At 45.7% G+C, this 26,345-nt stretch overlaps 1 long non-coding RNA gene across 1 annotated transcript; it reads left to right on the forward strand.

Moving 5' to 3' along the window:
* Positions 1–6,596: 6,596 nt before the first annotated feature.
* Positions 6,597–12,788, forward strand: LOC109316277. The gene is made up of 4 exons (XR_002102791.1): positions 6,597–6,823; positions 10,103–10,478; positions 11,787–11,916; positions 12,312–12,788. It is a non-coding gene; the product is annotated as an uncharacterized LOC109316277 (long non-coding RNA).
* Positions 12,789–26,345: the final 13,557 nt, after the last annotated feature.

Below are 26,345 nucleotides of genomic sequence, written 5' to 3' on the forward strand. Positions count from 1 at the left end.
CCTGTAGGTATGCTGCTGGTTCTTTCTCCCTAAGTACAGTACCTTGCATTTGTCAGTATTGAATCCCATCCTATTCTCATCTGCCCACCCCTGTAATCTGTCCTGATCTAGTTGTAGCCTGTCCTTCCCTTCTAGTGTGCCTACGTCTCCCCACATCTTAGTGTCATCTGCAAATTTGAACAAGATCTGGTCACATGGCTGAAAGAAGGCTGAAGATGTCATTTTCTGGACCACTAGTGTTGGTATCTGTAACAGGGAACCCTAGCCCTGTCACTAGAAAGCAGGCCCAACTCTTTAAGCCTCAAACCTTCTGGGTGCAGAGAACTGGCGCAAAAGGGGTCAATAGCGGGGCCTGGCCAGCTAGTCAGCCGATCGGAAGGGGAAGGACTATAAGAACATGGGGCAGAACACCAGTAGGGAGGCCAGCAACTGAAGGGGAAGGAGTGCATCCCACAGCTCCACGGAGAGGCCTGGGGAGCAGTCCAAAAGTTGGAAGAGGGGACTATGGAAGCCCTGAGAGACAACAGCCACCCCAGAGGCCAACAGAGGGGAGCTGAAGCATGAACCCAATGTAAACGTAAGATGACATGATCACATGTTCTTTTTTCTTGAGGGCAGTTATTGCCCACGGACGGGACTGTCCCTACTTCTTTTGGTTATTGAGAACCGGTGGTTTGGGTGAGGCTATCAGGGGATGGAGGAGGCCTCATTTTTGGGACCCACTTCAAAGTGGGGATCCTGGCCCCAGGGAGGGGACAGCTTTTGGGGCACAGACCCTGGAGCCACTGAGGACGTAGCTGTTGGGGGCACAGACCCTGACGCCAGTGAGGGTGCAGTTTTGGGAGACACAAACCCCCGGTACTCAAAGGACGATCTTAAAACTGTACCGGGGTGCAGTTATATTTTGTTTTTTTTGTTTGGACTGATAGGGGCGGGTTTGGGGTTGCACCCTGGTTTTGGGCTTGCTGCCCTCTGGTTGTGGGTCCAGCTCCCGTGACTCTGGGCCAGGGAGTGCTGGGCTCCAGAAGGGAGCAGGAAAGGGGCCCATGAGCCTCCAAGCACTGGGAAAAAAAAAAAGCTGGAGTCTCAGAGTCAAACCCTGTTTAATGGGTTTGGATGGGGAGACCTAGCTAGAGAAAACAGGGACCAAGCCATAACAGGAGAGACCACAACACACCCAATATAATAGGCAGTCTCCCGCTCACATAAAAAAAAATTCCATCAAGTCGTGGCAGGAAAGATTACAGTGGGATCAGAGAATTCCACAGGAGGCTCCAAGGGCGCCCCACGTAAGACGCAGGTAACCAGAAGGATGGCGCTGGGGAGGGCGACTTGTTACAGTATCACATGTACTTTGGTGTCTTGGCACCCTAAACTTATGATGGTGGGATTGAAACTTTTTGTGTCTGAGTGTTCTCTACCACACTTTGTCTTTCCTATGAATCTTCTAGGCCCCGGGCTGTCTTGTCCCTCAACGTCCCTCGCTTTCTTCTGGTTTTATACTTGCCATGAGTCAGACATATGTCAGTCTTTGCCCTTTCTGGTCCTGCCAGGATCCGGTCTGAGTTGTAGATGTCTGGCATCCATGATGTCTCTTCAGGTAAGTTGTTGAGCCTTGTGTGGCTCTGGTCATTTGAGAAAGTCCCTTCCTGGGGCCGCCACCATGTCCCTACAGTGGGACTCTGCTCCAGTTTTGGCCCCTCTGGGCCAGTCGGGAACCTTACTTCCAGATCCCCCTGCTGTTCTCCCACCGGGCATTTTATCCCAGCCTCTGGGGGCCAGCCAGCAAATTGGCCCTGGCACTCTGCTATAAAACATGCCCACACTGACATGGGAGCCAGTCCCACCTCCTCCTGGCTTTGCCATTTTTACTTCTCTCTTTTATCATGGCATCCTGTCAGCTTCGCTCCTCGCCCAGCTAAGGTAAGTGTTTCTTTTCACAGACAGGCAGGCCCCGAGCCACTCAGGGGGCTGGGGTGAGATGGCTCCAAGGTACAGCCTGCAGGCAGTATTAACCTAGAACAAGGGAGACTTTTTGTTTTTAAACAGATTCCTTCTGTTCATGTTCTGTTTTGAGCTTGATACCAGAGGTTGTGGCTACAGGGATGGAGGAGGCCATGAGTGGGAATACCTTGGTATCACTCTCCACTATAAGCACCAGCAGCTAGCTCCAATCCAGAGGGGCTGAAGATGGTGGGGTGAAACTGGAGTCTAAGGAGGGGCTGCTGCCAAGGCAGAGCTGCATCTTAGATAGTGGACCAAGGCTTAATGTGTGGCCAGAGGAAAAAGGGGCCAGGGCTGCATCAGGCTTCCCAGCATCTGTTGGGACTTCAGCTGAAGGAGCACCTCCTTAAAGAGGAAGCACTTGAGGAGAGAGAACAGGCCACAGGTGGGGTGGACCTAGCCAGAAAGTCAGGGCTGACCTGTGAGGGCACCAGTGAGGCTATGTCCAGCTCCCAGTGATTGCCTCCCCTTCAAACCAAGATAAGATCAAAGTCATGGCAGGTGAGAGACTACAGGTGAGGTGGGGGCCAGGAAGGAGCTAGCAGATAGGTAAGACCATGAAGGGGAAATCAGCTGCTGGGGTGGTGGACCCCCCAAAGGTGCCACAGTTATGTTGCTTTGTGGCTTCCTTGTGTGCTCATCACATTCTATGACACACATTTATTTATCATTTGCGGTTTTGTGGAATAGCTGATCTAGAATTGTTCTGGGTTTGTTTTTTTTTTGCCAAAATATTTGCAAAGGCCAAGCAGAACATCTGTGAAGGGTCAGCTTGGTTGTAATTCAAAACTGTACGAAAACTGTCTGCAGTATGCAGCTTTACCATGCAGTGAGCCATATTCTAAGCTGCTGTAAGGTTGGCTTGAATCATTTCATTAATGTCAGTGGATCAAGATGTCAGTCACTAGAAAACAACAATTGATGTTATTACCCTGGTATCCAGTAGGACTTCCTTGTCTTTCAAGATGTGAACATTGTAGGTTGCCTCTAGTTTAGAACTTGGTCCAGCTCCAGGAATGTCTGAAAATATTCACTATATCTTTTCTGCTGGGAAAAAAATCCTCTCTCAATTTACTGACAGCCCTCTGACCCAAAAATAAAATGTATGGTACGTAACAAATTTGGTCACATAGTATTTTCCCAGCTAAAAAAAATTGAACTTTTAAATTGGCATGTAAACAAATACAGATGCAATTCCGCTTTTATTTAAAGCAAGGGCAGTTTGGCAGCTGACTCCTGTAGGCACAGGTTGGGGTCCTCTCCCTTGACACATGGGGTTAGAAAACCCTTCCTGTTACATACAGGAAAAATGGCCCATCTACATTATTCAATTGTTCACAGTGAACTTTGAATGAGACCTATGAAGTTCCCTGCAAGTCCTTGACCTACAAAAAGCCAATAAAAACAAGACTTGATACGGCTGGCTGCTGGCTGTGTGACTTTACCTGTACCTAATCTAGTGGATTTAGATAGAAGATGGGAGAACTGTTTTCAACCTGTGCTCTGCTTGAACTGGATCAGTCTTAAGCCTATGTCTTTCACTTCCCAGGACAGTGCCCTAACCAAGCATATAGAGTGCATGTGGGTGCCTCCCTGTTTACTAGGGGTGTACGAAGTGGGCCCTGTTCGATCTGGTTTCAGATTCAGCCCAAATCAGGGACAGTGATTCGATTTGTTGATTTGGATCGCTGTTCTGATTTGATTTGGCCTAATCTAAATCTGAAGATTCAATGCTGATTTGGAGAATCAGCAATTCAGACATAGACACAGCTTTAAAAGTTTTAAAAGCACTTCTGGTTCACTTCTAGGTCTGCTGGCGAGTGCGCTAGGGGGCCCCCCCACACTCCCCAAGCTTGGTAATCAGCCATGAGGGGACCTCAGGTGCCCCCCACTCCCAACCCAGGAGGCACCAGTTGCTGAGCTGTGGGGGTGCGGCCTGCAATGTGCTCCCCAGTGGACCTGGAAGTGGACTGGAAGTGCTTCTGGTCCACTTCTGGGTCTGCTGCCCAGTGTGCTGGGGAGCCCCCTGCACTTCTGCAGGACGCTCCGTGCACCCAAGCATCGCAGCATTCATGAGCTGCCTGCTGCCTATAGGTATGTAGAAAACATGTTTAAAGCTGTCTCTATGTCTGAATCTCTGAATCTCTCCAAACTGATTCAGAGGATTCCAATTCAATTTGGAGAGATTGAAGGGTCCTCTGATTTGATTCAGATTTGGCCTCCAAATCGGGCTGAATCTCCACTGAATTGAATCAGGGACCGAAGCTTTGCACAGCCCTACTGGTCATTGCCTTTTTTTTCAGCTCCAATTTCGATAGTGATGGATGAACTACTAAGCACTGCCAAGAATAATCCAGAAGTTCAGATGATTTCCCATATCATAGCTGAACTATCAGTCCATTTGGCTCAGTGAAAAAGTGTAGTACGTAGGGACTGAGAAGGCTGAGGTTCTATTCTCCACCTCTGTGACCCCAGGGAAGTCACTTTACCTCAACTTCCAATTCAGTTTTTGCAGGTTTAGAGGGTAAAGTCCTTGAAGCAGGCACTGTCTTTTTATTATGTTTGCATGTGTATGCAAGTGTAAGTATAGCAATATGATCATTTTGGCTCAAAGCTGGGATGAAATGCCAGAGCTCCTGTCTCTTTAAGGTTTGAAACTTTTCTGAAAGGGTGAGCAGGACCTGGCTCAGATGAGCTGGGTATAGCTGCACTAGAGGGTCCCTGGGAGACATTTAAGCTGGGGGATTTTGGAAAATCATGTTTTCTAGATTCTGGCAAACATTTTAATAAAATGCTTCAGCTTCAAACAGCAGCCTGGTCTGGGAGCGAAGCATTTGCACAGAACATAGCACAATAGAGCCCTGTAATAACTCTTCTAACCCATTCAATATGCAAAAGTAGACTAGAAATCCCATGAGAATGAGTTTCCTCACAAGACTTCTGGTAATTCTGGCTTCCAGTTAGGCCATAAATAGTGAGAAATGCCTTTCTAGCACTTTTTGGGGGGAATTTGGCTTCCAGCCTGCACTAGAAAACTAGAGGCTGTGATTGAAATGAAAAATAATGAGAAAGAAAAGTTGTCCAGACCTTGGGAAAGCTCATGTTCAATACAGGGAAATTGTTCAGGTAGGTTCTTTTGTCTTTTGCCTGAGGAATTGTTCTGTTTTACAGCACAGGCCCCATTGCTGGCAACCGAGGGCCATGGTACCCTGGGAGACTACCCCCAGGCTAATTGTTCCTGGACTCTCCTGGGTGCTTTTGGTGTTGCCACATGGCTGACAGTGATGCCTTTCCCATCCTTTCCTCTTGACAGCGGTCTGAATTGAGTCTGCTCAAACTGTCAAGGTAAGAATATTAGGCAAGTGCTAAGGTGTGGAGTGGTAGCCACTAGTCTGGGGTGCCATAGTCGAGTATCACATGAGAAAGCTGAGCCTGGACAACACAGAGCAGATGGATGCTGCTTCCTGCAAGTTCATTAAATGTTTGAGAGTATTCTGCTTCCTCTGACATTAGAAATTGCAGACAGGAGAGCCAGTCAGGCCATATTCTATGGTAGAAAGAGTCTTCTGAAACAATATGCCCTCATCTTGTGTGTGCAAAGTCATACATTATGACACAATCTTGAATAACACAATCATGTGGTATTTTTCCATAGGACCCTCCCTCAGTCAGCTTACAAGACAAACAGATAATAGATTTTAAAAACTGACAAAAAAATTGACCTGTCTCTGGCACCTAAAGAATATGTTTTTGTTACTAAGCTATCCAGGTTTTAGACTGAAGGTGCTAGGACCTTTCAAGTTTTACTGTGCCCACATGAGAGCTTCCCACACACTGGTGCAACCAAAAAAAAAAAATTGCAGATAACAGAAAAATGTAGGCAAAACTAAACATAGTTCTCATGCAAGCACTTTTGATAACTTGTAGACCTATATTCATGCAGATCACTATAGGACCTAATTCCCTCCTTCTTTTCCTTCTGCAGTTGAAGTGATTTAGGGTACTAAAATCCAGTGCTGTAAAGCAACTCTGCTGAAGCTGGTTGTAGTGTAATCATTGACTTCAGTGGAAGCAAAACTGGGACTGTTGATACTTATGAATCTGATTGTTGTGCCCATAGATCAGAGAGTGCATTGTTCAAGCCTTTGATTCTCAAAGGTATAGAGATATTTGAATCCCATAGGTTTCAATGGAACTCAGGTGTCTAAATACCTTTTGAGGGTCAGGGCTTAAGAGACTGAAGTGCCAGTTCTGTACCAAGCTCTGCATAGGTGCAGCCTTCACCAATATAAAGCCCCATTGGCACACACTGGCAAAAGGGTCTATGCATAAGATATTGGAGGTCTGAGGCACAGGACTTGGTGTAGAACAGAAGCCTTAAATTGCAGACACAGATCAATCAAGAGAAAATGTTTTGCATTTACAAAATGCTGGAACAAGAATGCTATCTAGAGTTTTAAAATCTGGCTCTAGATTTGGTGAGTTGTGTTTCTTGATTTGAAAAAGAGAGCAATCTTTTTTTCCTTTTCATTTATACCTAAAGGGGACTGATTTTACATATGACATGCGCTAAAAGGGGTTGTGTTCTCACTCACCCTAACAAGAAAAGGTTCTGAAGCTTTGTGTTTACAAGACTATACCACAGCCTTTCCATCACACTCTTGTTCTTAATTTTATTACAAGAGGTGAATGAATGCTGGAAAAAAGTATTTGCAAACATGTGTGGGAACAGCAAATATGCAAAGCAGCAGCCACAAGAAAAAGTTCACAAGCAATCCACTGAAATACGCTTGCATAAAACCCTTGTCAAATAATCTCGGTGAGTGAACAAATTTGCAAAGCCTGAGGTTTTCACAGGCAACTTTTGCAAACAAACAATTGGAACAGTCTGAGATAATTGAATAGATGATTTCCTATGAATCATTCAAATTCTAATGACAGCTTTCCTTATAAAAACCCCTGTAAAAACTTTGTAAAAACTTTTATATCAATGCTTCTATACTCTCCTAGGTTTTGAGGGACTTGCTCCCTCAAAATGGTTGATTCTTCAGCTTTCATCATCACAGATTTCAGAGGCAGCCACATGGGTCTGCTGGAAGGCATGAGGTATAGTGCCTACACTTTTTTATGAGAAAAATCACTTTGACGGGTTTCCATCCGCAGCCAGTTTGAAGGTTATTGTCATAAGAAGAGGACTGGAAACTTGCTTTGGAAACAACAAAAAAAAGTTTTGTGATTAACAATTTATTCCTTGACAGGTCTTATTAGCATGAGCCATTGTGATATTAATAATGGCCAGATCCTCAGTTGGGCTCACTTGATGTAACTCCACTGGGGACAATGGCACTATGATAGCTCATACCAGCTCAGGATCTGGCCTTACAGCTCTGTGTCCCATTTTCTATTTATATACTGGTCAGTCACTGGATAGCCTTTGAATGTCCTTTTCCTATTCTACCTTTAGGGAGCTCTCTACTGTAGCAGATACTGAATTGTACCAGATCAGTGATCCATTTAGTCTAGGATCCTGTCTTTGGTAGGTGCTTGGAAGAACACCCTCCCTCCTTCTCTCCCCATGGTCAAGGTTCAACAGAGGAGTCTTTTCTAGCCTTCCCCAGCCAGCAAACTGATGCCCCAACTACTCATTCTGGGCTTGGTGGAATAAGCTATTTCTCTATGACAGGGTGTTGTAGGTGGGAACAGCACTGAGGAGGTTTGAAAGTTCTCCCTCCTGACTCTACCTCAAGGACCTGGCTGGGCACAAAACAAGGAGTCAAGATACCTCAAGCAAAGGTAGGCAGTAACAAACTGCTTCAGAGCAAAAAGAGAGAACAGGGCTGCAGTTCTGACAGAGCATGTTCCCAGTCCTGCTTCTGGAGCAATGCAGCTCCAAGTTATAAACTGAGAAGTTGAAATGTTGCCTGGACTGAGGTGCAGGTGAGCAGGGAGTAAAATCTGGCACTCCATTAAAATCAATGACAAATATCTTTAGAATAAAATTAGGACATGAAGAAGCTCAGTGCCACCCCGACCAGTCGCTGTAGAAGAATACATATGCATACAAAGGTAGAATTTGGTCTATAAGGTTACCCTTTTTTATTTGTACCTCTCTTGCCTTGAGTGGGACATATGTAAATAGGAAGAAAAGACTAGTCATTCTGCTTATTCAGCAAAGATCTTGGTCCTGCAGATCCTTTGTACATAAGGGGTCTGGCCCTGCAATTCAATGAAATCATAGGCCAAATTCTTACTGCCTTCATAGATTGTAAGGCTAGAAGGGACCTCAGAAGAGCATCCGGTCCAGCCCCCTGCACCAAGCAGGAAAGATAAGTGGGGGTCAGGTGACCCCAGCAAGGTGACTGTCTAGTCTCCTCTTGAAGATTTCCAGGGTAGGTGATTGCACCACCTCTGGAGGGAGCTTATTTCACAGTCTGGACACCCTGACTGTGAAGAAGTTTTTCCTAATGGCGAGCCTGAATTGATCTTCCAGGAGTTTGCAGCTATTATTCCTGGTTTTCCCCTCAGGTGCCCTGATGAACAGTTGCTCACCAAGCCCTCGATATATACTCCCCTAATGTAGTGGTAAGCTGCTACCAGGTCCCCTCGCAGTCTTCTTTTCCTCAGGCTGAAGAGTCCCAGATCCCTCAGCCTTTCTTTGTATGGCTTGCGCTTTAAGACTCTGGTCATGCAGGTGGCTCTTGTTTGGACTCTCTCAAGCTTGTCCATGTCCTTGTTAAAGTGCGGTGCCCAGAACTGGACGCAGTACTCCAACAGCAGTCTCACCAGTGCTGCACAGAGCAGAAGAATCACCTCCTTGGCTTTGCTGGAGATGCATTGATTGATGCATGCCAGAGTATTATTTGCCCTTCTGGCTACAGCATCTCACTGCCGGCTCATAGTCATACTCATACTGTGGTCTATTATTACCCCCAGGTCCCTTTAATTCATGGTGCTAGTCAGTTTGGTGCTGCCAAGCCTGTGGGTGTGTAGAGGGGTGCTCGTCCTGAGGTGGAGCACTTTACATTTCTCAACACTGAACTTCATCAGGTTTCGATCCGCCCAGCTTGCTAGCCTGTCTAGGTCTGCATGTAACTGTAGCCTATTTTCAAGCGTGACCACACTTCCCCATGACTTGGGGTTGTCCATGAACTTGGCCAGTGAGCTCTTCACCTCCACATCTAAATCATTAATAAAGATGTTGAAAAGTACTGGACTGAGCACTGACCCCTGCAGGATGTTGCTGCCCACTTTTCACCAGGATGAGACAGATCCATTCACTACGACTCTCTGGGTCCTATCCTGCAGCCAGTTTCTCACCCACCTGACTGTCTCAGAGTTAAGCCCACAACCCTTCAATTTTCTCATGAGGACATAGTGGGATATTAGATCAAAGACCTCTTGGAAGTCTAGGTATACAATGTCAGCCTGCTGTCTTGTGTCCAGGTGGCGAGTTACCTGGTCATAGACGGAGATGAGTTTGGTGTGGCAAGACCTGCCCGCAAAGAAGCCATGCTGGCTGTCTTTCAGAATCTTACCTTCTGCAAGCTTATCACAGATGGACCCCTTGATGAACTTTTCTAGGATTTTCCCTAGGATGGAAGTTAGGCTGATTGGCCTATAGTTACCCGGGTCCTCCCTCCTGGCCTTCTTGTGGATGGGAACAACATTGGCCCTCTTCCAGTCCTCGAGGACTTCTCCAGAGCACCACTTCAATGGGCACTGGATCAAGCCTGGTATACATGCTCCCAGTGAAGCCAGCTGGATTCTTTCTGTAAGGAGAACTTATTCAGCAGAGTCAGTATATGTGGGATCAGGCTGTTAGTGTATCTTATACAGGGTAGACAGGTGTGACATGCTTTTATCCTGTGTGACTAATATTCCTGTATTTCCTTGCAAGGAAGTTCAATTTGGGGCTGAGATCACATGGAATCCAATACTAGAAGGAGGTATTTTAAAGAATGCAGATTTTTGATAGATGAGTCTCATTATTAAAGCAGACTCTGAAAGGGGAAAAAAAATGAACGTCCCTTGCTTTGTACTAGATTTAATTGAACAGTTGACCCAAATATGCTAAAATTTAGATGTATTTTCCTTTCAGTCAGATTATCCTTTGAAACTGTGAACAAACCCTGCCTGACAACACAAAGGAATTTTCCCATGGATCAGCTAAAGCTGACTCACATGAAAGACTTGCCCGAAGTGGTCATGCCCTCTGAGCAAATACCACAGGCATGAGGATCTCTGCTCTTGGCCTAACAGCAGTGTTAGAATTCCAGCGACCCAACCTGAAAAGTGAAATCTCATTGGAGGATGGTAGGTCATTTACCTATGACCTAGCCAATCTGCTCCTCTATTTACTCATGTTGCTAACTTCCAACAGGGTTGAATGTTTTGAGCTGTCACTGCATGTTGGGAGAAATTTCCTGTTCTGCCCCTGGAATACACCACAGAGCACTTGCTGTTTGTTTAAGCAGGTAAAGTACAAACAAAAGTCACTTCTATGACTCAAAGGGGAAAGAAAATCATCTGATTGGGAAAGCTTTCAGCACTTGGTTTAATGCCGCAGTGAAACACCAGAGGAAGCTGTGTGCCTGTCTAAGATGAATGTTTCCTCTGCTGCAATTGTCTAGTGTATCACAGAACAATAACCAGGAAGGCCTGGTTACTCATCCTTCCTATACACTTTTTGGGGGTTTATTTGTTTCAGTACTGTTTGGGAAAGCATCAGCCTTTTTGATGCACTGACTTACTGGGAAGAAAAACATGCCTGCTACAAAGAAGTGCTAGGAATAACCTGCAAGACTATTTTTCCCCTTGGGTTATAACACAGAAACAGCTACATTTTTATAGGATTTTGAGACCTTCACGAATATGGATGAAAATTTCTCTCTGGGTCTCTGTGTTGTGCACACGGAGTTAAACCTCCTAACCAGTGTTTTGTTAATACCTTAACACTAGGAGCATTTTAAAATAGAACTTGCTTTTCTTTCTTTCTGCTGTTTATTTTTGCTATTTTGTTTGATGACAATGAACTGGCCACTTTCAAGTCAAATTCACTTTCTGCTTTTAGCTGGTTTCTATTTCTGGTTCCTCAAAAAAGGTGCCTGGCCTAGAATGTCCTTCCTTGCAGAATGCCATATTAATTGGTTAGGTCTTTCTCCTTGTCCATTTTCCTTTCCCTCTCCTGCTTTTTTTTTAAACAAAACCCAATGTTGTAGCCTAAGCCGCTTGCTTGTTTCATGCTCAGTGCTCTGTGCAGTAATGAAGGGACTCCTTTTGGACTGTCAGCTTGGATCTTCAGTTTAAGTGCACTGTTATTCAGTGCTGCTACTTGCAGGTGTGTCATGCTTTGTCTGCTCAGAGCTGTGGTGCAGTTTCCCAGTCACATGGAGCTTGCTGCAAGCTTCCTGGCATCATCTTCCAAATCTCTACAGTTCTTGTTTCAACCTGCAGAGAACCTGCAGGCTGTTGCACTGATAATGTCCTGCAAATTATCTCTTGTTCCAATTTGCCTCCTTTTTATATTTATCCCTAGCAGGAAGCAAAACCATATGTAACACATGAGAAACTGGAGCTAAAGTCTTTTTTCATCGTTCCTCAGTTCTGTGGTACTTTGGTGGAGAGGCTTGGAAATTATGTGGCAGTCTCCTTTCCATTTGAAAAATAAGGGATTTTAATGAGTTGTCTATAAAATAAAGCAATCAATTTTAATGCCTATGTTGTTTGTTTTTACACCATGTTCATTTTATATTACTCCTGTCTTTTCTGTTTTAAATATCCAGCAGAATTTTGTACCCACAGAAATGTAGCAGTTTTACAGGAATGGCTGTGGGGAGTGCTGGGAGTTTTTGCCAGCTGGACTAGGAAAGGTTTGTGTTTCTGACTTCTAGGAAGGCAGTTTGAGCTGGACAGGTAAGTCTATTACATGAATGTTTCTATTAAATATACCAGCAGAAACAATTAGACTGACATTTAAATTTTCATGTTTTAAGTTTCAGAGTTAACGCCACTGAGAGGTGAATGGGGTGGTTTATAATTCTCAAGGCTTGTTATTGACTGATTGTAGACTTGGACAGACAGTACGGCATTTATAACCGTTGATGGATTATAGGGTGTGGATAGACATTCATTTGAAATGCTCCAAATTCTGCTCCAGTTTGGAGCACTTCAGATCGTGAGTGCTTTGTGTGGACATGTAGCCATGCCTCCTCCTATGCGGAGCGCTTCAAAATGTCTGCAAAAGCAAGCAGTGGTAGTGTTTTTCAGCCCTGGGGCTGGAGAACAGGAAATCCTTTCATGTCTTTCAGCCTCCAGAAGTTTCTGAGGACAGCCAAGCACGCAAGATTGCTCACTAGCTACCTGCCTTGCTTTCTCTTGAGGGGTGGGGAGTGGAGCACTGTGGGATGTTGGAAGACTGAGCAAGCCCCTATCATCCTCAGGGTGAAGATGTTTCAGGAACCTCTTCAAATATGTCGCTTTTTTTCAAGGATTATTTTTATGTGCTTTGGCCATTTTTGAACTGCTTCTTTGGAATATCTGTACCCTCACTGCTTGGAGTGCTTTAGAGGCACTTGGGGTGCTTCAAACATCACGTCTGCCCGTGGCCACAGATATCTTTTCAATGACAAGTGCTAGAAGAATTGTTTTTACACTAAAGTTTAAATTTGAGGCCCCAGTAACCAGTTTCTGCAGACAGATCAGATCTGTATTAAAAAATAAAACAAAGCAAACCCCAAACAGCTTGGGGGGGAAACATTTTATATCTTTTTACAACACAAAGGAGATTTAAAAAAATAATGGCACATATCCCATTTTTCTTCCCTTTAATGCTTTGCAACAGTAAGAAATTTGCCCTTAAGAAACCTCATTAACAATTTGTAATCTCTGTGTTCTGCCCAGCTCTTCAGACTATGAGATGCTGGACCGGACAGTTCTGTTAAAGCTGGGGGTGCACTTTGTCCCTTAGGCTGAGGTTGCATTTTGGTTTCTGGCAGGTGGTTTTGATATGTAGAACATAGGCAAGGGCTGGAGCCAAGCAACTCTCCTCCATGGTGGAGAAGTTGGGAGAGGCTAGAAGTGCTTATCCCAAGGAAGGCTGATTTATCCGAGGCAGAGGTTGGTTTGTTGTGGAAAACTAGAAATGCTGCTTTGGTCTGCAATTCTGAGAGTCTGTGGGATCAGGTAGGGGAACAAATAATCTTGCCTGATTATCCGTAGGGCAACAAGCCATCTTTTTTTTTTTTTTTTTTTGTAAATGGTTCTTTACTGAGATGGAGTTACTACCTGCCTTCAAACTAGCATGACTTCCTGCCTTGCTGTACTCATGAATATCAGGATGAAAGAGCCAGCGTGAATTCTACTACTTATCTCCGTGTACAGAGCCACCTGGTGCTAGGAATGCAGCATGACCACTGGTTCATGAAAGGAAGGGAAATGGTCATATACTCGATTTATAGGTTTTTGCTGGTTCTGTGCTTTTATAGCTTCATGGGGATAGGTTTGCTGGCTTCTTCCTGGAAGGTGCAGCTAAAGTGGCCAAAAGTTTTTCAGCAGCTAACATACATGTACACACAGCTATTCTTAAAAAGAGGTGAAAGGTGAATTGTGGGGAGAGAAACAGAATAGAAATGTCAAATGTCTGGCAAAATGTCTCAAGTGGCCCATGGGGCAGAGTTTTAGTTCTGTACAGAAACAGAAAGGTCCAGTCTGGGCTTGTGGAGGAGATGACTCTGGGACCAGAGTTTTTCTAAGTCAGATTTGCTTTTAACCAACGGCGCCCCATTTCAATGTACACCTAACTCCTTTCTGCGTGTCTTCTCTTGGCTGATTTTAAACACAGCCTACATTTTCAGAAAGACAGCTACCATCCAGAGAAAGGGAGATGAGCCCAGGTGAAGGAGAAATGGAAAAAGCTGGCTGTCTTTCAAACAACTATTCAGAAAGCCACACAAGAAATGGGCTGAGCATGGGCGACTGTTACCACCTTAGTTGGGGGGGCGGCACATGCCCCCCCCCAGTGACAAGTCACTGACTGGGGAGGGGAGGGTCCCCCCATGGCCAATCTTGCTAACTGGGGGCAGGGTTCCCCCACACCCAATCTCACTGACTGGAGGGGGGTTGGGGCAGGGCAGGTCCTCCTATGGCCGATTGTGAAGTGGCTGCGGTGCTCCCACCTGCCCCCCCTGCCTGTCACCTAAGTGGCAAGCATGGCCTGTCAGGGGGTGCACCTCAGTGGGGCTGAGGTGATGATTTTTAAGCATTATCAGTATTTGACTTGTTTTGAACCTATGTGGGGAGACTTATAAGGGAACCTTTTTTGAACCTATTTATTGCTATTCTTCCTTCTTAGTTGTTTTGTTCCTCCTGGTTTCCACAAGCTTTCACTATCCATTCTGTGGCACTGCTTTGGTAGATGATCATGGCCTTCTTTATACCTGTAGTTTGTAGGTAGGGTTTCCTTACCCTTTCACAGCTATTCCCATGCTCAGTTTGTTTTTTTCTCCACATTGCACGTCAAGTGTCTGATTATTAGCCAAATATGCTGGTTGTCCTGGTTTAAACAAAATAAAGGAGATGGGATTTTTCTTGACAAATCTACAGAAATAAGAAAGAAGTTAAAATTGGTTGAACATGAGCATAGGTAGATGGATACTATGAAAAGCCTTGCTAAGTGCCCTAAACTGAAATGTACACAATATTGCTAAACCAGCTGGATTTGCATTGTCTTAGAGACCTCTCTTCTGATCCCTTTTAGAGGAAACGGCAGTGGGAGGTGCTTCTGTGAGTGTAATTCTACAAAACCAGTGTGTCTGTGTGCAGTGCCCTCTGCTTTTCAAGTGGAGGTGCTTACTCATGGTTGCTTCCTTCCTTTCTTTTATAATAGAGGCTGGGTACAGACATTCAAAAAGCTGGAGGTGGAATCAATCTAACTTACGTGAGTTTCTGTAAGTGGCATAGTTTAGATTGGTAGGAACAGAACACACGTTCACTCTTTGGTTGGGGGTGGAAAACTTAGTCTAGGTTCTGCCATTCTTAAACCAGTCTACATGTGCTGAACTTCTGTTCTATTGCAGATATAAACCAGTTTCCTATCACTTATACTGGTAAAAGTGTAATAGCTGTACCTGGCCTAAAAGTAAGTAAAAAAGATGTACTGTTTTTAGCTTCTGACATGAATTGAAGCTAAACAAGGTATTTTCCTGGTATATAAATGCATGCCTTCTGAGATTTGAGTCATTTGACATTTATCACTAGAAAGCAATAATCCCCTTCCATCACATCCCACCCAAAATACCTTGCGTATAGAGGGCTAGCCATTTAATTGGAGGGTTAAATATTTAAAGCAGCATCTTTAATACATCATTACTGGAAGAGATCCTTGGTGTATCATTGTTTGGGATATCATAGCACACATTCTTTTTTTCACACTAAGGGGTTTTAATGCCACCTGATGCCATAATATCTGTACGCCTTCCACCTATTATTGATAGTAATAAGGACAATTCTTTTCTGAGATGACGGTTAAAATATTTAATGTAATCCAACCCCTGCCTTTGGCTGCTGTGGAATAGATCCAGCACCAGTGCCTCTATAGACATGAGGCTGCTTGGGTTCATGTGCAGTACCCACAGAGAACATTTCATTCATACTTATATAACAGAGAAAATCCTAATCGGGCAGGCTGCTTGCAGTCTTCACCAGAATGAAATATTACAGTTCTCAGAGACAAGAGTTAAAAGGGCTTCAGTATCTTGATCCATGGCAGCAGGGTACAAGAAATTGCTTTTATCTTGACTGGCACATTTGCTTTGTTATTGTTCCAAGTACTGATTGCCTGGCCTTTACTTCTTGCTGAGTGAACCTATCAAGAGCTAGGTTAGGAATCAAAGGTACAAATGAGTCCCAAGCAATTGCCCAGCAGTTTCCTTCCTTTTATGGGGAACAGCAGCAGGGAAGAGTCATCTGTCATCTTCCGAACTCTGTAACTTGGGTGCAGCCCCAGGAGCCCAGACTGTGAAGTAACATCGAGGGGAATGCCTGGGCTATACAGTGCGTGCATGGCTAGCTCTATGTCATGAGTTTAAACCTTCTGACCTGAGAGGGGAGTGTGTCCTAGGGACTGGAGGCCATATAATTATAGTGTGTGATTTGGACTCTTTCTGTCTGATGCTGATTCAGCCTCAGGTTCAGTAAGGAAGCATATTGGCCCCTTCTGGTTGGTAGTGTAATGTTGCACTAAAGATTTGGACTCCGGGCCTTTTTTCTCATTTTTGTATTGCTATTAGTCAATGCTGTCCTTCCATCTCACTCAGTTCCTTATTACTTGGGCTACTTGGCTGTCCAGTCTCCATGTACTTGTCCTAGTACTTCACACCTTCCTTCTTTCTTGGTTACTTTTTCTCCTTCCCCTCACTGTTTCCTTCACGTCAGTTTCCTTCTCTTTTATGCGCTCTTCTATCCACATTCTTTCCCATAGTTCCTCCATTCTTCTTCAACCCCGACAAGGTCGCCAACCAATTTCCCTGTCCCAAGGGAGGATCCATTATTCCTATACAGTTTCTCAGAGCAAAACAAGGCAACACTGGTACCTAGGGCAGCAGCAGCTCCTGACTGGTGGTGGTGGTGGTGGCTGGGTTTTTTGCACCTCCCTTCCCCAAACACCAAGTTGTAAATCTCCCCATGACAGTGTTACAGTACTACCATTCCTGATTGTCTAATCTGCTCCTAATAGCCTCTAATGACAGAAATTCCACTTCTGGCCTGCTCTAGTGTTTAACTATCTGTTCAGTTGGAAAGCTTTTTCTATGACCTACTCTGCATTTCTTTGGCTGCAGGTTGTTTTTGCTCTGTCCCCAGGGGACATGGAGAACAATGAAGTGCTTTATATTTTTGGAACTGTTATGATTTCTCTTACTCTCCCCTTCTCTAGACCAAAGAAACTCAGTGCTTTTGGTCTTTCCTCATAGGCCATTTTTATTATACCCCTTGATCATTTTTGGTGCTCTCCTCTGAACTCTCTAACTGGTCATACTCCTCTGGGAGTGTGGAGTCTAGAACTAGGCAGAATACTTCAGTTGAGACCTTACTGATCTTGAGTAGACTGGTGTAAGGTTACCTTGTGTGCCTTACATATGGCACCTCTCTTTAAAGATCCCAATATGATGATCGCTTTTTTGGCAATAAAATGACATTAACTCGTGGTAAATTCGTGATCCACTAGAACCCCATATCTATTCCCTATCTTGCATTTGTGCACTTGATAATTCCCATATAAGTATGGACTGGAAGGTGGATAGAAAACTGGCTGAATGGTTGTGCTCAAAGGGTAGTAATCAATGGTTTGATGTCCAGTTGGCAGCCCGTATCAAATGGCGTGCCCCAGGGGTAGGACCTGGGGCTGGTTTTGTTCAATTTTTTCATCAATGATCTGGAAGCTGAGATGGAGTGCACCCTCAGCAAGCTTTCAAATGGCACCAAGCTGGGGGGAGTAGTAGATATACTGGAATGTATGGCTAGCAGTAAGAGAGACCTAGAGAAATTGCAGGGTTGAACCAGAAGAAACCTCATGAGGTTCAATAAAAACAAGTGCAAAATCCTGCAGTTAGGATGGAAGAGTCCCATATACCAGTACAGATTAGGGACCAACTGGCCAAGCAGCAGCTCTGCAGAAAACAGACCTAAGGTATTACAGTCAACAATAAGCTGAATACGAGCCAACAGTGTGTCCTTGTGAAGAAGGTTTTATGGCATACTGGGCTGCAGTAGTATGACCATTGCTAGCAAATTGAGCAAAGCAATTATTCTATTCTATTCGGCGCTTGTGAAACCACATCTGAAATATACTGTGTATAGTTTTGCCCCTACCACAGAATTGGAGAGGGTCCAGCAGAGGGCAATGAAAATGCCTAGGGGGCTGGGACACACAACTTCTGAGAAGAGGCTGATAGATAACTACTTTTTAGATAACTACCATAGATAACTCCTTTTTGGGTATTATTTTCTAACCAGCCGTGTACCTATCTTATAGGAGTTTCATCAGGACTACCTTCCCTAATTCCTCATAAGAATGTCATATGTTACATTGTCAAAGCCTTACTAAAGCCAACATATAACATATGCACTGTTTCTCAACAATCTTCTATGCCTGTTACCCTGTCATATAAGGAGTTAGTTTTGGTTAGCATTGACTCATTCTTTACAAGTTCAAATTGGATGCAACTTATCACCATGTTATTTCAGGTGCTTAAAAATAGTTTGCTTATTTGTTCCAATACCTTCCAGGAATTGAAGCTCGGCTGACTGATCTGTAGCTCCCTGGATCCACCTTTCTTCCCCCTTTAACGACAGGCTTCTGTGTTTGCCCCTTTTCAGTCTTCTGGAACTTCATCTGCCCTCCATAGTTTCTAAAAAATAATCACTAATGACTGAAATTGCTTTGGCCATTTTGCTAATAAGCACTCTAGGATGAAGTTCAGAAAATTTCTACCTTTCCCAATAATCTGTCCCTTCTTATTCTAGCCTGAGCACTTGACCTTTTGCCACTGGCACTGACTATATTAGCCATCTGATCACAGTTAACCATTATATTACAGACTGAAGCCAAAAAGGTATTAAACGCTCAGGCCTTTTCAATATTATCTGTTATTAATTTTCTCTTTACAATGAATAGTGGAGCACATTTTTTACAAGGAATTCCTCTTATTTTTAATGTCCTTAAATCATGGTGTTGTTGCCCTTTATGTCCCTTGCCAGTTGTATCTCAAGTTGTACCTGGGCCTTTCTTATTTTTGTCCATGCAGGCTCATGTTGTTCTTCTATGCTCCTACTTAGTAATGTGCCCTGGTTTTCACTTTTTTACACTTCCTTAATGAATTTCAGAGTGTCATGATTTTGGGATAAATTAATACATTATAAACATAAATATTCACAAAAATCACAGTCTCCCATCTCTCCCCATTTTTCCACTATTTATTAACATTGTAAGCTCTTCAAGGGTCACATTGTGTCTCCCTATGTATTTGTACCATATCTCATGATTTTTTGGGGTAAATTAATATATTATAAACATAAATATTCACAAAAATCACAGTCTTACAGTCCAGACTTTCAGTTGGAGAAAGGTGCCAGCCAAGAAAATCCTGTCGGTTCCAGCACTGCAGACCAAAGTGAAAAATAGAGACTCGTGTGATAACTTGACATAATACTGGAAAATATTGAAGGGTGAAAGTCAGAGTTTGGTACTTTGTCTCAAGCTAAGCACCCAGAAGATGCTGGTAAGATACCAGGTAACTAATAATGGCAGAGTTCATGGCCAGCAGAGGATTGATTGCCTGTGGATGTAATTACATACACTTAAGAAACCAACCCTTGTACTTTCAGTGTAGATCAAAATCTTTTTATCACTGTGATGAAGCCAGTTGTCAACTGGAACAATTTATTACTTACACATTTCATACTTTCTTAGCTGATGCTTAGTCACATTGTCCACGTGCCTTTTTGCCTGTAAACCTGGACTGGGAATCTTATGAGAGCCCACTGTAATTTTTGCTTCAAGAGGAGCTAGGAATATTAGCAGTATTGGCAATATTAGCACCGTTAGGTGTGCAAATGCCTACATACGATTCGTCAGACAAACCTAGAAATTTCAAATAGGAATCCATAATGCCCAAAGTATTCTGACTTCTTGTGCTCTTTCTGGGTTCTTTGCAGCAGGATTGCTCTGTTATTTTTTTGCAGTCAAAAAATGAGTGAAAGTGAAGAGCTAGCATTCTTCAAGGGGTGCCATGAGTCTAAAAAGGTTAAGACCCACTGGAATACACTTTCATAGGGTATGTTGGGACTTCCTAATATCAGATGGTATCTAGCATTGCTGAAGAGTTAGAAAAATAAGTTATTTTTGAAAAGAGCTCATGACTTTTAGGTTGGGGAGGGGGGGAATGGTTCTGATTTGTAGCAGGTCCGACATACTAGGCTAAGTAGATCTGTGTCTAAAATCTACAACTAGCTTTAAGGAACAAGATGCTCTGAAGATGGGGGACAAAATGGCTAAGATTAATTGCAAAGGATTCAATACATCTGTCTCTGAAGCACAGTTCTTGGTGTTCTCAGGGGCAGAGTTAAGGCCATTTGAGGAACCTCGACTCTGAATTCCCAGATTTTCAAATGCTTTTTTTTATATGCATCCTAAACTTTCAGTTTCTTTGCTTTGATGCCCTACAAGATTTTTTTTTTCTAATGCAACTGATCTTTCTTTTCAGCCTTTGGTTTTATCTTGATGACATTTTGTGTCAAGCAAATGGTATTTCTTGCTATACCAATCACTTGTGTGACTTGAAGAGAGCTAGGGACTGAAACACTCTGTTACTCCTGCCAGCTTTCCTTAGTGCCAAACACCAGAGGCTGGACTTCACCTGCTCCTCACACAATAGGATTTATAAATATATAAAACAAAGATCACCTAATCAAGGGGACTGTGAAACTCAGCAAAGTTACCTATTACTTATTAGCCAGCCAACAGTTTGGCCTGTCTGTCTCTGTCCTTGGCAATAAAACACAGATGAAAGGGAGCCGCTTATTTGGAGGCAAACTTGAAAGTACAGTAGCTATCACAGTCACTAGCCTTATCAAAGGCTGGGACAGCAATCACAGCACTATATGGAACAAGGACACAGCGGGCTAGATGTCAAACAGTTACACCCTATGTATAAACTGCATTTACATGTCCCAGTGGGTGCCAAAACATAATGGGGAGCTAAGAGTGAATTTCAGCACATGGCGCCTAATAACAATACATACCTACATCTCAAAGCAAGATATCTGGGGCAAGGTCTGATGGGGCATGGCCTCCTAGGACAGGTGAAATTTTTATGATTAGTCAGCCGGCAAGGATTAAAGAATTACTGGAGTCAAATGCTCCCGATCAGGGTCGGCCTAACAGCCCTAAGTTGATAAAGCTCAGCTGCCTCAGACCTCTTGGTTCTGCAGAGTTGCAAGAGAAATTTTACAAGGACAAATATTGTTCCATGACATTTCCCCATCCAGAGTACTGCAGGAGCAGGCTTTCTTCTGTTATTCACAGCTGCCCTAGTTAGACCCTGGAAGTGTACAGGCATTAGAAATCTAACTCCATTATTTTCCCTTGTAGGTGACAAAGAATAGAGATGGCCAAAGACATATACTAAACACATCACCATGATTTCTAAGTGTCTTCCGAGGATCTAATGTAATAAATCAGGGGTGTCAGAGATCTGGTCATATCATCCAGCCCCTGGTGCTCAGTCCAAGCAGGGCCAGTCTGGGAAACCCTCCTCCCCGCCTCCTACCCCCCAAGCCAGGTCTGGCACATGCTGTGGCTGGCATGGTCACCTTGTGGAGTGCAGGCCCCAGAGAGGGTGCTGCTTATAGTGCAGACATGCCAAAGCATTTGATGGATATGACATGCAAGGGTGGTGGGGGGTGGGGAAGGTGCTATCACTGCTTCTCCCCACTACCTGACTGCAGTGTGGCAGGGGTGAAGTTTCCTGCTGCTGTCTGTATGAAAACTTTAAAAAAACCAAACAACTTGAACAAGAAATTGCAGAAGAAAAATTCATCCAGAAGCTGGCCTTTATTAACCATTGTCTCAGCAGGGATTATGGTTTCTTATTTCATTACCTCTTGGCTGCTAACTTGTTTCCCCCCAGATGCTATCTGCCTAATTCATCTTAAATGATCTAATCAGCCCACTTATCACCCTTTTTAGTTGGGTCCCGTCCCCCTATACTTTCCTTTTCTATATAATTTTTTTCTTTCTTCCAGTCCATTCATAGCATCTGATGAAGTAGGTGGTTGCCTATGAAGGCTCCCTAAACCTGTTAGTCTCTAACAGAGGTGGGCAAAATATGGCCCACAGGCCGCATCCGGCCTGCATAGTGACTGCATCCAGCCTGCGGCTGCTCCTGTAGCACTCTGCATGGGGCTGAGCCCCACCCGCTCTTGCTGGGGCAGCCTGCACCATGTTCCTGCCTGTGCCAGCCAGCCTGTGCCCTGACCAGTGCAAACAGCTTCCAGTGGGGCTGTTCCTGGTGCTGCTCTGCTCTCCTTGCATCCAGCGGGAGCTATCTACCTGAAGCTCCCCCTGCCCACACACACCTGCCCACACACCTCTTGCCCCTGCCCCTACTCCTACCCCTACCCCTACCCCTAGCCCTGCTGTGCTGCTCTGAGTGGGGGCAGGGAGACAGCTTCAGCCAGGTGCCTCCTGCCCTGGGGTACGGGGCTCCAACTCTAGCTCCCAGCTGCCTTCCACCCCTTCTGCTCATCCAGAGTGATGAGTAGCTGGGTGGCTCCTGCTGGAGGTGAGGGGAGCAAATGCACCCAGCTGGCTGCAGCTGCACCAAGAACAGCTCCCCCTGCCCCAAAGCTGTGCACTGGCCAGGGATGGGGCTGGGGCTGATCTGGTGGGACAGGCAGGAGTGCAGTGTGAATTGCCCTGGGTGGAACTTGACCCATATGGAGCACCATGTGGGCAGCCATGGACCAGGAGAGCTCTGCTTCATGCACTCCCACCCTCCCCTCATCTCTAGCTAGCTCCTGACACCTAGTACCCAGCCAGTCCCCCGTCCCCACACATGCACATATGGCTCCCCACACACACCCTTCTACAGAGCAGGGTGTGCAGTGAGTGGATTATGCCCATCCTTCACCCAAACACTGCTCCCTACCTTCCCGAACCCCATAGGGAGTTTTGGAGAGTTTTTGGAGTGGGGAAGTGGGGGAGATAATTGCCTATCCCTGCTCTAACAGGTACTGTCCTGCCATGTTTAAATGTTGTTGTTCATTTTATTGACATAAGTTGTCTAAGTATATTTAATGTTCTGTGTCTTATATAACAAAATCATGAAATGTAGCAAGAAGAAGAAAGAACTTTAAATGATAACAAAGAACTGGTAGATTATCATGAATATACTTTGGTCAAACAACACTGGCTTCAGAGGCCAGAACCCTACAACTTCACTGTATGGAGTTGCATAGTGAGGGAAATGAAACATCACTTATGAAATGGGGGTGATGAAGACTGGTACCATGCTGGATATGCAAGCTGACATTTTTTTCCAAACTTTCTTTCTAATCAGGGTTTGGCAGCTGTGAGGAGCACTTCAAACTTGCCCTCTTTGCTCTCTTACTGGCTCTCCATGGGGTAGCCTGTTAAGTTCAGGTTCTTGTTTCTTATCTCTCAGGTGCTAAATACCCAAGGCCCAGCATAACTAAAAAAGGTTCCAGTCAACAAATCTGCTTCTCTCTTACAATGGAATTGGATATAAACCTCATGTTGTTGAAGAAAGAACTTTCTTGAATGTCCAGAAGGAGAGAGAAGTAGTTAGTTGTGTTAGTCTGAAGTCAAGAAGGAGGCACAGCAGGGTGGCATCTTAAGCTAAGCATAGGTGTTCAAGGGTTCTGTCTACATGAGACATTGTACTGTAGAGTAGAAGAGTTTACTGCATGGTAAGCATCCATGTCTACACATGCACGTGCATGTCACACAGTAAACTGTGCTACTCACGAGTAAATTTGTTACCTGCAAATGCAAATAGCTAATTTGCTTATGAGTAATTACTGCACAGTAGTGCATGTGTAGACACCAACCAGAAGCAAATTTGCTCCTGGTCAGCCCTGCCACTAGGGGGCTAGCTAGCTAGCAGGCTAGCTTCAGGGTCCCAGGGCTGGGAGCCTCACCTGCTCCACTATGTGTCCCAGAACATCTTGGAGGCACCACACAGCCCCAGGACAGCCTTCCTGGTGGTGGCCTTGCTCATGCCAAAGAGGTGGCCAATGTAGCACAGGCTGGTGGGCATGGCCAGCTTCAGCAGGGTGATGGCCCACTTGGTGTCTGCAGGGAGGGACTGCCACAATGCGGTGTGCTGCCACTCCAGGTGTAGGTGGAGCTGCTTCAGGAGATCTGGGAAGGTGGCCTGGGTCGTGAAATGCCTCCAGTCACTGCTCATTGTCCCAGGTGGCCTGGATGATGTGGAGCCACCAGTCTAAGCTGGCTGGGAGGGCCAGAGGCAGAAGGGCTGGAGGCACAGGAAGGCATGAACGGCCCTGGTGGTGGCATCCAGGTGGTGGCATGTTGTTGGTGCCCCTGCTGGGGTCCAGGTGGCAGCTGTGCAGTGGCTTGGGCCCTAGGATGGTGCGATGAGGCCAGCCAGATGATTGCTGAGAGTGGGGGAGCTGGCAGGGCCCAGAAGACTGTGGGCCAGGTGGTAGTTGCTGTGGTGGGCCAGCAGGGCCCGCATGATGGGCTGGGGGATACTTACCAGATGAGGAGTGGATGGCAGGGGACTGGCAGGACTCATGGGGGCCAGGGGATCTGTCCCAGGGAAGCTCTGGTGCCAAGCAACCCCAGAGGGGAGATGGTGAATGGGGAGGAGAGCAGGGAAGATGCTGTTCAGCAGGGCAGTGGGATCACTGCTTCCTGGTTAATGAGGTAATTAGGAGCGGTGATTAGCAACTGTAGCCAATGCACAATAAAACTTTACACCTTGTTAACCAACCCCTGGGTGGTCTGTGGTGCTTTAGCCCTTCAGGAATTAGCATCTAACCATTTTTCCCCATCTTCAAAGTCGTGGCAGGTGAGACCCTGTTGCTGCTGTTGCTGTAAAATTTGATCTATTAGATTTAAAGTCTGTTGCATAGCCTCTGCACCAGCTATGGCCCCCATCTGGGCTTCCACTGCTCCGCTGTGAAGCAGGGTCAATTCATCCTTCCCAGCCAACATACCAATTTGTCACTGGTATGTGTTGTAGGGCTTGAGTCCCCTCTTGACTGGTGCCCTACTCACTGGTGGCAACAGGGTGGGTCACTGTGTGAATGCCACCTGTGTGTTCTGGTCACTGTTCCTTCTCACAGTGGCAACACGTAGGGGGTGCACGGGGGTGCACGTGCACACCTTGAGAATGCCTAGGCAACGGGCAGCAGGGGTGGGCAGGAGCGCTGGCACCCCCTGCAAGTGCCGGCCGATCATTGCAGCTGCTCCCAGAAGCAGCTGTAGCCACTCCTGGAAGTGGCTGCAGTGATAGGCCATTGCAGGATTGGACACGGGGGGTCCCCCTGGGCAGTGGGACTGGCTGCAGTGGGGGGCATGTGCCCCACCTGACTAAGATCTTATTTTCTTGGGAGACAGTTCCCAGGTGGTGACTCTCTGGATCCCACACCCCAGTTTCTTCATGGGGTTCCAATCTCCCCTTTATCCTACTCTTACCATATTCAGAGCCTGAACAAATGTTGGTGTCTTGAGGTTTCTGTCACAGATGATACCCCCTCATCTATAAGTCAGGTGGTCTTTGGTATGAGACCGGACCAGCGGTTGACTCCTTGTAGGCCCTCTCTCATGCCTTGATTTAGAGGCAATACAACTAAACCATCTCAGTCCTGAGATAATAGCTCTATCATAAGAAGCCCACAGGTGAACTGTATCAAAAGTTATTAGCGTCCGCTTCTATGTGACCTGGGGCATATTTCCCAGGCCCACCTACTCCTGGTTTGGAGTCTCTTGTTACTTTTCTTCAGTTATCTGGGGTCAGCAGACCCTCCAGTTCCTTGCTTCTTCCCAACAGTATTACTAGGGCATGCTTGAGTGGGTTGCCACCGCTTTCCACATCAGCCCTGTCTGACCTGAGTCTGAATCCTTCCTGGCTGCTCCTGCTGCCACTCCAGCCACTCATCTTGACATCCTTGATTTGATTACCTCTGGGTGTGCTGTCATTGTTCAGTGCTGCCACACCACTGGCTGCTCTGCTGCCTAGCTCAGCTCCAGTCTTCTGCCACACCTCTGGGGCCCCTCTGTGGCATGCCTCCACCACGGAGTGCTGCCGTCTTTCCCAGGCCTCTGTGCTGCGTATCACTCTCCCTTGTCACTCAGTGTCATCCCACGGCCCCGCCTCTGGGGGCCTCTCTGCCAGATGCCTCTCCCACAGGGCTCTGCCTTAGCTCAGGGGCTTGCCTTCTTCTTCTTCCAGCTGTAGACATCTCTCCCATTCCCAGGGTTTGCTCACTGCCACTCTCCCTCCCATGTGGCCCTTTCCCTCTGTCCTGTTCCACCTCCTGGGGTCCTTCTCCATGAAATGCTCCACAACCTGCCTTTTCACAGCCCCATTCTCCTGGTGGGCCCTGTGTCTTTTATCCCCTGATCTGCATGGTCATGGGGCTCTGGAAGCAGTGCAGCAGACTTCTATACTGAAGTCAATCCACCGCCGGTGTTCACTGCCTCTCCTACAGTGAGTGATTGCAGGGGGGACCGTTGGGGGCTGTTTCTTCCCCCTTCACAGATGAGCAGGGCCAGAGGGCTTTGAGTGCCTGTGCCT

The sequence above is a fragment of the Crocodylus porosus genome, unplaced genomic scaffold (assembly GCF_001723895.1).
Source record: "Crocodylus porosus isolate Cpor-Errol unplaced genomic scaffold, CroPor_comp1, whole genome shotgun sequence".
NCBI lineage: Eukaryota > Metazoa > Chordata > Crocodylia > Crocodylidae > Crocodylus > Crocodylus porosus.